Here is a 13624-nt window from a genome sequence, read left to right on the forward strand (position 1 = left end):
TTAGGTTAAGGGTTACACGTGCAGGTTCATTAATACAGGAAAACTCCTGTTTTGGGGGTTTGGTGTACAGACCATTTTGTCACCTATAGTACTCGATAGTTATTTCTTCTGATGATCTCACTCCTCCCATCCCATGTTATTTGTAAATGCACATAGAATGTTAGGAAAGACAGACCATATGTTAAGATATAGAACAAGTTTCAATAGATTTTCATAGATTGAAGTCTTACAGAATGTTCTTTGTCCACAAAGATTAGGAAAAATAATTGTGTTTATTTTTAGACAGGATCTTGCTCTGTTGCCCAGGCTGGAGTGCAGTGGTACAAACATGGCTTACCATATCCTTGACCTCCTAGGCTCAAGCAGCCCTCCCACCTCAGCACCACAAGTAGTTGGGCCAATAGGCATGCACCACCATGCTAATTTTTTTTTTTTTTTTTTTTTTTTTTAATTTTAGCAGAGAAGTTGTCTTGCTGTGTTGCCCAGACTGGTCTCAATCAATCAAATTCCTTAGCTCCAGCAATCCTCCCACCTTAGCTTCCCACAGTGCTGGGATTACAGGTGTGAGCCACCACACCCAGCCAGAGAAAGAATTTTCAAAAGCCCTAAATATTTGGGTATTAAACAACTCACTTCTCAGTAACTCATGAATCAAAGAAGAAATCACAAAAGAAATTTTAAAATATTTTGATTTGAATAATTAAAATATAATACATTAACCTTTCTGGGATTTGGATAAAGTGGTGGGCACTTTAAAGTGGTTTGGGTAAAGAAAGGAAATAATGAAGAGAACAAACAATAGAGAAAGTCGATGAAGCCAAAAGCAGTTTCTTTGAAAAGATCAGTAAGATTAATAAAAAACCCAAATCCACAGAGGAAACAAATGACCAATTTCAGGAGTGAATGGAGGGACACCACTATGGATTCTAGAGACATTTAAAAGAATATAAGGGAGGATATAAACAATAAATTTGTTAGCCAATGCATTTAACTACTTTGATGAAATTGACAAATTTCTTGAAAGACGAATTTTACTAAAACTGACACCAGAAGAAATAGAAAAGTCTGAATAGCCCAATATCTACTAAAGATATGAAATTCATAATCAAAATTCTCCTACAAAGAAAACAATAGGCTCGGATGATTTCGTTGGTGAATTCCATCAAACAATTAAAGAATAATAATAATCCTAGCCAAACTCCTGTAGGGGGGAATAGTTTCTTTCTTTCTTTCTTTCTTTCTTTTTTTATTTTTAATTTTTTAGGTCAGATGGGTAATGTGCCAATGTCGTAACAAGGTCCAGGGGTGGCACATCTCACACAAGCGTGTGAACACCCAGTCATCATACTCCTGAACTACAAAATCGATCCTTTTTTTAAAAAATTTTTAATTGGGGGGAATAGTTTCTAACTAATTTTATGAGACCAGTATTACTCTGATACTGACTTGTCAAAGCCACCATAGAAAAACTACAGACTAATATTCCAGTATCTTTTTTTTTTTTTTGGAGATGGTATCTCACTCTGTCACCCAGGCTGCAGTGCAGTGGGGCAGTCTTGGCTCACTGCAACCTCTGCCTCCTAGGTTCAAGTGATTCTCCTGCCTCAGCCTCCCGAGTAGCTGGGACTATAGTTGTGCACCACCACACACAGCTAATTTTTGTATTTTAATAGAGATGGGGTTTTACCATATTGGCCAGGCTGCTCTCAAACTCCTGACCTCATCATCTGCCTGCCATGGCCTCCCGAAGTGCTGGGATTACAGATGTGAGCCACTGCACCTGGCCTTTCAATATCTTTTATAAATGCAATAAAAATGCAAACATCCTTACCAAAATATTAGTAAATGGTATTTGGTAAGAAGATGATACATCAGGATCAACTGGGATATATCCCAGATATACAAGGTTAGTTTAACATTAGAAAATCAGTATAATCCAACATATTAACAACATTAAGAATAAAACCATTTCCACATCCCAATAGATACAGAGTAAGCATTTCACAAAAATCCACCAGCCGTTTGTACCAAAAACTCTCAAGAAACTAGGAATAAAAGACAACTTCCTCAATTTACTGAGGGGCATCTGTGTAAAATCCACAAGTCACATCAACATTTGCTGATAAAAAACCAAATAACTTGCCTCTAAGATTAGTAATAAAGTGTGTCTTCTTTTCATCTTTTTTTGGAGGTCCTAGCTAGCACAGTAAGGAAAGGAAAAAGCAATAAAAGTACACAGATTAGAAAAGAAGTAAAACTATCTTTATTTGCATCTGACATGATCCTTTTTGTAAGGAACCTATTTTAAAAAGTTACCAGAACTAATAATTTCCTCTGATAATTTAGCATGGTCACAGGATACAAAGTCAGTATGCAAAAATCAGTAGTTTTTCTGTGATCTAGCAATGAACACTTACTTGAAAGTTGAAATTTAAGATGCACTTTCATTTACAGTAGTATTTAGAAATATAAAATACTTAGGGATAAATTTAACAAAATATATGCAAGATCTGTACACTTAAAACTGCAAAGCATTGCTGATTAAATTAAGGATTAAAATAAATGGAGAGAGAGAGCATGTTCACAGATCAGAAGACTCAGTATTGTTAAGACGGCAGTTCCCACAGTTGTCTATAGATCCAGTAGGATCCAAATAAAATCCCAGCAGATTTTTTAAAATTGAAATTAACAAGCTGATTCTGAATTCATATGGCGCTGCAAAGTACCTTGAATAGCAAAAGAATTTTTAAAAAAAAGTAACACAGGTGAAGTACTTGAACTACTTACTTTCAAAACTTCTGCTAGTCATGACTGGACTAGACTATTGTGGGTAGTCTCTAGAGCTGAGCAAGACAGCGTGGCATTGGCATAAGACTAGATAGACAGGTCAGTGGAACAGAGTACAAAAACAGACCCACACTTATGTGGGACTTACTACAATGGATTTTCAACATGAGTACCACGAAAATTCAGCGAGGGAAAGGGCAGGAGGTTGAGTTTGTTTGTTCTTTTCAGCAAATGGTGCTGAGACAACTGGATAGTCTAATGAGTCAAAATTAACATTTACTCTGACCTCACATCATTCACAAAAATTAAGTCAAAATGGATTGTAGACCTAAATAGAAAACTCACAACTAGAAACTTTGGGGAAAAAAGCATAGGATAAAATCTTACAATCTAGAGAAAGGCAAAGATCTCTTAGATCCAACACAAAATTCATGGGTCATAAAAGGAAAACTTGTAGATTGGATGTTTCCAAAATGAAACATCTTTACTTTTCAGAAGACAGTAAAACAGCAAAACTCAATCCACAGAATGAGAAAAAATATTCCTGATACATATATCTGTCAATGGACTCACATTTGGAATATATAAAGAACTACAATTCAATAATAAAAAGGCAAACTCTTAAAAATGGGCAAAAGATCTGAGTAGACACTTTAAAAAATATATATACAGAAATGGCAAGTAAGCCTGTGGAAAGATACGCAACATCACTTATCAGAGAAATACAAATTAAAACCACAGTGAGATACTACTACACACTTATTAGAAAGGTCAATGTATATAGGTCTGATAATACTAAGTATTGGTGAGAACGTGCAGCAATTGGAATTTTCTTACAACCCATGTAGAAATGTAAAGCAGTGTATTTACTAACTTTTTAATATTAAAAACTGAAATGGGATTTTGCTATGTTGCCTAGGCTGGTCTCCGTCTCCTGGGCTCAAGCAGTTCTCTTGCCTCTGTCTCCCAAAGTGCTGGAATTCCAGCACTTTGCCTGTAATTATAGGCATGAGCCAGGGTGCCAGGTCAAAACAGTGTAAGTCAAATATACCTACCGTATGTCCCGGTCATTCCTGTCCTGTGTGTCTATTTAAGAGAAATGAAAACATATGCCTATAAAAAGACTTGTACGTAAATATTTATAGCAGTTTTATTTGTAATAGCCAAAAACGAAATGACCCCAATGTCTATCAACAGTTGAATGGATACATTTTGGCACATCCTGCAATAGAATACTACCAACTGATAGAGCGACCACTTACACAGCAGTATCATTGGACTTCAAAATTACGCTGCATGAAAGATGCTGAACACAAAAAGTACCTACTATACGGTTTCATTTATTTAGTAGTTTAGAGAATAGTAACTCATTTACAGTGACAAAAGTGGATAATTAGTTACGGTGGGATGAAGGGAGGGAGTACTATAAAGGGGCACTAAGATGATTTGGGGATTGATGGAAATCTTTGTTGTGATGGTGATTTTTATTGGTGTATACATCTTTCATACTTGAACCATCCAGTTACAATAGATGCAAATCATTAGTTTCCTTCTCTTCTTTCGTATGCCTAGCGGAGGGTGGGGTATCTGATGGGTATTCCAGGGATTAGGGTTGATCTCATGGGCAGCCGTCTTTATGGCCAGTGCTTTCAGAGGTGGATTAAGGATGGTCAGGCTAGTTCTTGGAAGGAGAGTCTCTTATAAAACATCAGGCAAAATCAAGGCCACAACCAGGCTGTACTTGAAACAAACCTTATGACAGGGGTCCCTAATCCAGTCCTAGTCAGAGTCAAAGTGGGTGAAAAAACCAACCCAGACGTCCAGGGCCAGATGGCCATCAGTAGCATCGCCACAACTTTGCTTTTGTCTAGCCTGGAATATTGAGGGGTCACAGCAATAATTTCACTTCCTCCTCTGTGCTGATGACAGGAGACCTCACCATGTATGAATCAGCTGACCAGCATAAATTTAGTATGTCCAGATAATGTTGAGAGTAGTGTCAGTCAAGACCTGAACCTGTCTGGGTCAGTGAGGGGAGACCTAACGACGATCAGTTTCATGGTATACTACCTCACATGTCATGAATAGGGATAGAACCTAAGTGATCCCTCCTGCATGACACCAAAAGGTAGAGTTATTGAACAGGCTGGTACCATTCCTTTCAAGATACCCTCCACAGGTCTTCCTGAAAGTGATCCCATGTCCACCTCCCTCAGATGCTAACCAGAAACTCTTCCTGACCTATGACCATAATTTTTTTTTTTTTTGAGATGGAGTTTTGCTCTTGTTGCCAAGGCTGGAGAGCAATGGCGTGATCTCAGCTCCCTGCAACCTCTGCCTCCTGGGTTCAAGTGATTCTCCTGCCTCAGCCTCCCCAGTAGCTGGGATTACAGGCATGAGCCACCACGGCTGGCTAATTTTTGTATTTTTTTTTTAGTAGAGACAGGGTTTCACCATATTGGCCAGACTGGTCTCGAACTCCTGACCTCAGGTGATTCACCTGCCTTGGCCTCCCAGAGTGCTGGGATTACAGGTGTGAGCCACCACACATGGCCCCACAACCATAAATTATACCTCATTAAAGTTATCTTACAGACTTAATGGGAGTAGCAAGTAGTAGATCAGCCATAAAGGAATACTAATTATAATTGATAGTAACCTATCAAATATATAAAAATTCATGAATCAAAAAACAAAACCAGACGAAAAGTTACAGGGAAAGCCTCGTCTGCAGGACTGTACATAAATGTGGGTGTCTCTGGGCCTGGCTGAGCCTGCAGGGACAGCACCAGGCCGTGTGTGGCCGTAGAAACCTCGAGGTGAGGCCTGTCTCAGTTGAGGTATACAAAGAGTATAGGATACACACCGGATTTGGAAGACAGTGCAAAAATGTCAGTATTTCTGACCTTGCTTACTTGTTGAAATTGTTAACATTTGGATGTGTTGGGTTGAATTATACATATTTTAACATCAATACTCTTTATTTTTTCTTTTTAATGTGGGTATAAAACAATTAAAAATTCCACATATGGCTCGAGTTATGTGTCTGTGAAACAGCATGATGCTGGTCAGTGGTGACTGTCAAGGTGAGACGTTCGTTATCAGTGAGGCCCAGTGCCGGAAGAGCTCTCTCAGGGCTGTCCTCAACTTATAGATATGCCCTGGCCAGAACTGCCACTGAACCCCACTGAAAGTTCAGCCAACCTAAAAAGGGTTAACTTTAATTTTATTATCATTTATTGTTATTTATTATCATTCAGAGTCTGACTCTGTTGCCTAGGCTAGTATGCAGTGGCACAATCTCGGCTCACTGCAACCTCCACCTCCCGGGTTCAAGTTAATTCTTCTGCCTCAGCCTCCTTAGTAGCTGGGATTACAGGCATGTACTACCACGCCTGGCTCATTTTTTGTATTTTTAGTAGAGATGGGTTTCACCATGTTGGCCAGGCTGCTCTGGAACTCCTGACCTCATGTGATCCCCCTGCCTTGGCCTCCCAAAGTGTTGGGATTACAGGCGTGAGCCACTGCACCTGGCCCATTTCTGTTATTTTTTCAAGCTGATTTTTTTTTTTTCTTTTTTGCGTGTGCAGTGAGATACTTTAACCTTTCTGGGGTAGGTCTGTAAACTTCCCTGGGCCGGTTCGGCGTGGGGGGGGGGGGCGGGGGGGGGGGGTCCTCCCTGAGGATGCCTGCTTATTTTCCAAAGCCCCCTGAGGTGTTTTTTTTTTTTTAAGCCGGTCACAGAAAATGTGTCACTAAATGGACCTCCCTCCCATCCTTTTGAAATCCTAAGACCTTGCTGTGTTGTTGACCCCTAGTCTCAGAGGCTCTCTGGCAGAGTGGAGAGTGCAGGCCCCACCGCAAGATCAGAAGCCGAGGATGGGAAGTGCGGGGATCCATGTACTTGCAGTTGGGTGTTTTTTGACCCTCACGGTGTCTTACAAGTTTTTTTAAAAATGTGTTTCCAACTTTGAAAAACCAAGAGCTTTCACAGTGAACATTAGCCTGGCAAGGGGGTGAGCCCTGTGGTCCCAGCGCACTGGGAGGCTGAGGCAGAGGCAGGAGGATGGGACAGAGTGAGACCCCATCTCTAAAAAAGAAAAAAAAAAAAAGGGAATTACGAAAATTGGTTTCTTAGCTTTCCTGGAAAGAAAGAAGCCCTGAGCTGCCTCTCCTGTGTGGGAGCTGGTCTCCCCCCACCCCCTCTGCCCAAGTGACACTGCCCACTGGGGCTCTGGGGGCCAGGGCGGCTTCCCCATACCTCCTTTCCTGGCTAGTCAGAGAAAACCAAAATGCCCTTGGCCAAGCGTCCAGCTGGAGAGTGAAGAGGGGAGTCTTTATTGCTTGTTTGTATACTATCAAGACCATAGATGTGTTCCAGGAAAGGTGATTATTTCCTTTAAAGCAGGGTATTGTGGCTCCTCCCCCCGACCCCCCCAAAAAAGTATCTGTAAAATCCCTTTATGAACATAACGAGAATCTTGTATTCTCTCTCAGGGTGGATACCTCTGTTTATACCAACTCCAGTGTTACAGAAACACATAAATCCCCACTCTCACGTCTGTATTGGCCTTGGGTGTGTTTGCTTTATAGCCCTCATCTCTCTTCTCTTTCAGTATTCCATTTCTGTGGCTTAGGCAGTAGATGCAGGATTCCTAAAAGTACCCTGACAATAAATAAAAAGCTTTCCTCTCACTTTGGGACAGTTCATTTGATCTTTCAAACATTTTGAATGAGGGACGTGATGTGTTTTGTGTGGTTAGAGCAAGGGCCAGTGGGTGCCAGGTTCACCTGGACCGATCGTTGCAGGATACAGGAAAAACCTTCTAACTATGCAGTCTAAAGGTGAGATGTCAGGGAGTGTAGGCTTTCAGGGCCAGTGGGGATTGCGTTTGGGGAATTTGAGATCATCTAGGTACACGCATCGCCTTGAGCAATAGTTCTCAATCCTGACTCAGTACAGGCACTTAGGCACATAGAGATATTCACACACATACACACAGGTATGTCTGCACACTCACATAGGCACACATGCATGCACACACAAGCACACATACAAACACTTCTGTTTAGAAGTTCTGATTTAATTGGTCCAGGGTAGATTCTGGGCATTGGTATTTTTTAGAGCTCCTCCACCAGTTTGAGAACCCATGGAAACAGTCTTCTCTCCTATTTCATCTATTTCACCCAGGCCCACTATGCTTTCAGTTCAGTCAGAAAAAACCAGCTTCTCTGAAGAGGAAAGTGTGGAAACATAATCAAAGTCCAGATTTTTGTTTTTTCCCTGTTAGAACAGTTTGTAGAGCTGAGAAGGCCAAGGAGCTTTCACCCTCTGCTGCTTGATGACAAAATTAGTCTCTGTGGCACTGTGAAAGGTACCCTGGGGCACTGTGAGGGCCACAGTGCATCACTGCAGCATGGACCCCAGGAGCAGCACGTCCACAGCAGATTGGACCAAGGACATGCTCTTAGCCTCGCTGTTCGCTGCAGATTCACTTTATTATCTTTAAGCCACACATCAGTGGTTGGGACAGAGTCCTCAATTCTTCAAAAATTAAGCTGCTGACCATGGGCAGCTTTGAGCAATGCTAACGAGAAACCTGAATGTTGGAACAATGTAAAATTAAACACACTGGAGTAAGAACTTGCCAAAGGGTTTTGTTTTCTCCAGAAACTTCAATGTCCGTATCAGAAATCTCTTTTAGAAAGCTTTTTTATTTTTTAATTTTTTTCAAGACGGAGTCTCGCAGTTCACTGCAACCTCTGCTTTCTGGGTTCAAGCAACTCTCCTGCCTGAGCCTCCTGAGTAACTGGGATTATAGGCACGTACCACCACACTCGGCTAATTTTGTGTTTTTAGTAGAAACAGGATCTCACCATGTTGGCCAGGCTGGTCTTGAACTCCTGACCGCGTGTGATCACCTGTATTAGCCCCCCAAAGTCCCGGGAATATATGCGTGAGCCCCTGCACCTGGCCAAGAAAGCTTTTAATTATGGAAAATGTTTAACATATTCACAAGTAAACAATGAAATAATGAACTCCTGGATACTCACTGACCAGCTTTGACAGTGACCCACACATGGCCTGTCTTGTTTCATCTATACCGCTCCCACCTCCCTTCCTCTCAGACTCTTAAAATAAATCCCAGACAGCATATCAGGAGATGCCTTTTAATTTTTGAAGAATCAAGGACACCTTCCCAACCACTGATGTGTGGCTTAAAGATAATAAAGTGAATTAGGAGAGAACAGAAGGCTAAGAGTGTGTCCTTGGTCCAGTCTGGCATGGCTACACTGCAGTGTGACCTGGTGGGTTTGCTCATCTGTGCCACATGACAGCAGGGATGGTGGTGCCTTTGGGAAGCGTGCTTGCATCACAGGGTTGCCTGTTCCATGTCGGGTGAGTGTCAGCTGGTGTCCCCAGAGCCTTCCTAGTGAGAAGAAGTCATTTTCGACCTTTTTTGCCCCTGTACAGGCCGCGTCACTACATGGAGAGAGGCAGACCTGGCCTGACTGTACCTGCAGGCAGTCTGAAGTCCTGCCTTTTAAGCAGGACAACATTTGTGGCCATCTAGCTGCGCTTGAGAGGAATTAGTGATGATTTTTTTCCTTAACATTCCTTAGTAAGTAGAAGTAAGATCTTATAAATTAAAAATGCTATTTTGGTTACAAAAGTTTACTTCCTGGCATGACTTCCCTTGGGTACTTCCTGAGTAAATTGCCCTGTGCCTAGAGGCAGTACAGGGAGGCTTTGGCTTTCATTCTGGTTTGTATTAGTTTAGTGCAAAAGCAATTGTGGTTTTTGCCATTACTTTTAATGGCAAATAATAGAATAATAAAGAATTGTTCGTGCAAGCTCTAAAAGAGGGCGTATACTTTCAGATCTTCACTTGGCTGATGTAGTCAAGAGCTAGACTTGCTCACAGCAGAAGCTCCTTGCTTTGAAGAATCTTGCCAGGCTTCCCTGTGTCACAGCAGGAATTGGTGTTGTGCGTTCAGGTATATTTTATGTGAACTGACTGACTTGGAGCTGCCTAGAAAGGAAAGGATGTACATCCACTCTCTGTCAACCACTTTAGTCAAGTGGGAAGCCATTTGCATGAAAATCTGTGCTCCTTGTTCTCTAGAAAAGTGTGTGAATGTGAAGACAAGCAAGTTTAAGGTTTTTTCTTTTTTCTTTTGAGACGGAGTTTCGCTCTTGTTACCCAGGCTGGAGTGCAATGGCGTGATCTCTGCTCACCGCAACCTCCGCCTCCTGGGTTCAGGCAATTCTCCTGCCTCAGGCTCCTGAGTAGCTGGGATTACAGGCACGCGCCACCATGCCCAGCTACTTTTTGTATTTTAGTAGAGACGGGGTTTCACCATGTTGACCAGGATGGTCTCGATCTCTTGACCTCGTGATCCACCCGCCTCAGCCTCCCAAAGTGCTGGATTACAAGCGTGAGCCACCGCGCCCGGCTCTTTTTTTTTTTTGAGACGGAGTTTCGCTCTTGTTCCCCAGGCTGGAGTGCAATGGCGCGATCTCGGCTCACCGCAACCTCCGCCTCCTGGGTTCAGGCAATTCTCCTGCCTCAGCCTCCTGAGTAGCTGGGATTACAGGCACGTGCCACCATGCCCAGCTAATTTTTTGTATTTTTAGTAGAGACGGGGTTTCACCATGTTGACCAGGATGGTCTAGATCTCTTGACCTTGTGATCCACCTGCCTCGGCCTCCCAAAGTGCTGGGATTACAGGCATGAGCCACCTCGCCTGGCCCTCTTTTTTTGAGATGAAGTCTCGCTCCGTTGCCCAGGCTGAAGTGCAGTGTTGCGATCTCAGCTCACTGCAACCTCCGCCTCCTGGGTTAAAACGATTCTCCTGCCTCAGCCTCCCAGGACGCTAGGCTTACAGGTGCCTACCACGGAGCCTGCTAATTTTTGTATTTTTAGTAAAGACAGGGTTTCACCACGTTGGCCAGGCTGGTCTGAAACTCCTGACTTCTGGTGATTCGACTACCTTGGCTTCCCAAAGTGCTGGGATTATAGGCGTGAGCCACTGTGCTTGGCCTTTTGTGTTGTTGTTGTTGTTTGTTTGTTTGTTTTGAGAGATAAAAATAGTAACAAATTCAGCTGGGCGTGATGGCTCACACCTATAATCCCAGCACTTTGGGAGGCCAAGGCAGGCAGATCACCTGAGGTCAGGAGTTTGAGACCAGCCTGGCTACCATAGTTAACTCCCATCTCTACTGAAAAAAAAAAAAATTAGCTGGAAGTGGTGGCATGTGCCTGTAGTTCCAGCTACTTGGGAGGCTGAGGCAGGAGAATCGCTTTAACCAGGGTGGCAGAGGTTGCAGTGAGCTGAGATTGCACCACTGCACTCCAGCCTGGGCTACAAGAGTGAAACTGTGTCTCAAAATAATAATAACAATAATAATAATAACTCCAAGTGAGAATACAAAGTGATTTAATATGTACAATTTATTTTTTAAAACCTTTCAGTATGTTGTGACTATAAAGCTAACATTTACTGGGTACCCACCAAGTACCAAGCACTGTCTTAAGAGCTTAAGATGTATTAAAAATTAGGTACATAGGAGGAAATGGAGATGCAGAATGATTAGGGAATGCCCTTGGACCACACAGGGAGAAGGCAAGCTGGTCCAGTATTCAAATTCAGGACGTCTGGTTCCCACTCACTGAGCTACTGGGCTACTTACAGGACAGGGGTGTAAGAGGGTGGCTGCAGAAGACTAGAAAGGAAAATTAGCTAAAAAGAGAGACTTGGGTCCAGGTGCGGTGGCTTACACCTGTAATCCCAGCTCTTTGGGAGGCCGAGGCAGGCAGATTATTTGAGGTCAGGAGTTTCAAACCAGCCTGGCCAGCATAGTGAAATCCCATCTCTACTAAAAATACAAAACTTAGCCAGGCATGGCAGTGTGTGCCTGTAATCCCAGCTACTTGGGAGGCTGAGACAGGAGAATCCCTTGAACCTGGAAGTGCAGGCTGCAGCGAGACGTGATCGAGCCCCTGCTCTCCAGCTAGGGTGACGAAGCAAGACTCATGTCAAAAAAAAGAGGGACTCTGAGAAAAGGTTCTGAGAGTCTTGGTGTGAAACAGCATGTCACTCTTGGGCACCTGGGTGAAGGACATCAGGGAAGTGACCACAGTCTTCCTGGCCCTGCTGTGCAAGCAGGGTATGGTCTGCAGAGTGCTCCTGCTTGTCCTTTTATCAAAGCCCAGGTGGCCCCACTGGAGCCAGCCCTTCCCCTTCTGAACTGCGGCTGCCTCATGCAGTACTGTCATCTGCCCCAGGGCAGAATTTTGTTTTTCCATGTCAACGCTTTCCTCATCTTGCCAGATGGACAGTACCATGCCCCTCAGTATTGCCGCATACCTCATCCAGCACCCACATGTCATGAGTGCCTTGTGTAGGGTAGTGTGGTCTATTCCAAGTCTGAAGGAAACTTGCCTTCACTTGTTTCCATGGAGTATTTTTTAAATAAATATTTATTTTCTAAGTGAATTCTAAGTATTTTACTCCTGTCTGAAGGAATGCCTTAGGTTTTAGAGACCTTCTTGACCTGTCAGTCAGTTTACATATATCCTACCTAAAAGTCTCAGATCAAAACTAGCCAGTGATCCTATGCGTTACTGAAGCCGAGTGCCATGGAATCAGAAGAATGAAACTAAACTGACCTAACATTTCCCACTTTCACATCGTAGCTTTAAATGTAGAGGTTATAAAGAAAACCATGGCACCTAATTGAAGGGACCTTCTCATATTCTTGATATGATGAAATTAGGCCAGAAGCACTGGTTCACACCTGTAATCTCAGCGCTTTGGGAGCCTGAGGCAGGCAGATCACCTGAGGTCAGGAGTTCAGGACCAGTTTGGCCAACATGGTGAAACCCCATCTCTACTAAAAATATAAAAATTAGCTGGGTGTGGTGGCGGGCGCCTGTAATTCCAGCTACGTGGGAGGCTGAAGCAGGAGAATCTGTGGAACCTGGAAGACGGAGGTTGCAGTGAACCAAGATGGTGCCACTGCACTCTAGCCTGGGCAACACAGCGAGACCCCATCATAAAAGAAAAGAAAAGAAAGAGAAAGAAATGAGTCATCTTTTGAAGGAAAGGTGCTGGTTGCTGACAATACCCAAAAAAAGAAAAAGAGAGAGAGAGAGAGAGGAAGGAGTCATCTTTTGAAGGGAAGGTGCTGGTTACTGATGACACCCAAGCATTCTTTAGTGAAGTAATTTTCAGACTACAGAAAGAGATCCTCGAGTGGATCAAATAATCAGTTTTATGGGTTGCATGTAACAATGTAAAGAACTAGCCGGGCATGGTGGCTCATGCCTGTAATCCCTGTACCTTGGGAGGTTAAGGCTGGTGAATCACTTGAGGCCAGGAGTTTGAGACCAGCTTGGGTGACATAGCAAGACCCCATTTCTACAAAAATTAAAAGGGAAAGGATCGAATCATCTCTATGTAAGGGAAGTGTTTTTATGAAATTCTGAGTCATAGTACAAAAAAAAAAAAAAAAACCCTACCAAACATCAGTAAAACATAGCTCTAGATAGAATGCTAACCTTTTCTGCACAGGTGGATGATGATGGCCATTCTCCGCTTTATTTCACTGTGTCGGCTGCCATTCAAGTGTCAGGTGCATTGTTCATGGCTGGTCACCTCCTGTAACCACTGGGATGCTTCCCAGTCCTTAGAAATCTGGATGAGAAGCACTAACAAAGATGAATTTGTTTCCGGTTCTGCTATATTTTCCTCTGTGGGAGCTGTTATGAATGTTTTTTCTCATAAGTGATTTGGTGCCATAATTCCTCTGAGTCTGAGAACAGATGCATGG

The 13624-nt window shown here is 42.9% G+C and overlaps 1 protein-coding gene and 1 non-coding gene across 3 annotated transcripts in view; one reads left to right on the plus strand and one right to left on the minus strand.

Moving 5' to 3' along the window:
* The window catches only part of LATS2 (large tumor suppressor kinase 2), a 112853-nt gene that overhangs the window by 38799 nt on the left and 60430 nt on the right, over positions 1-13624 (plus strand). The gene's annotated exons all lie outside the window — the stretch shown is intronic.
* LOC120365849 (small nucleolar RNA U13) lies at positions 1264-1368 on the minus strand. The gene has a single exon (XR_005580693.1). It is a non-coding gene; the product is annotated as a small nucleolar RNA U13 (small nucleolar RNA).

This window comes from Saimiri boliviensis, chromosome 16, assembly GCF_048565385.1.
Source record: "Saimiri boliviensis isolate mSaiBol1 chromosome 16, mSaiBol1.pri, whole genome shotgun sequence".
Lineage (NCBI taxonomy): Eukaryota > Metazoa > Chordata > Mammalia > Primates > Cebidae > Saimiri > Saimiri boliviensis.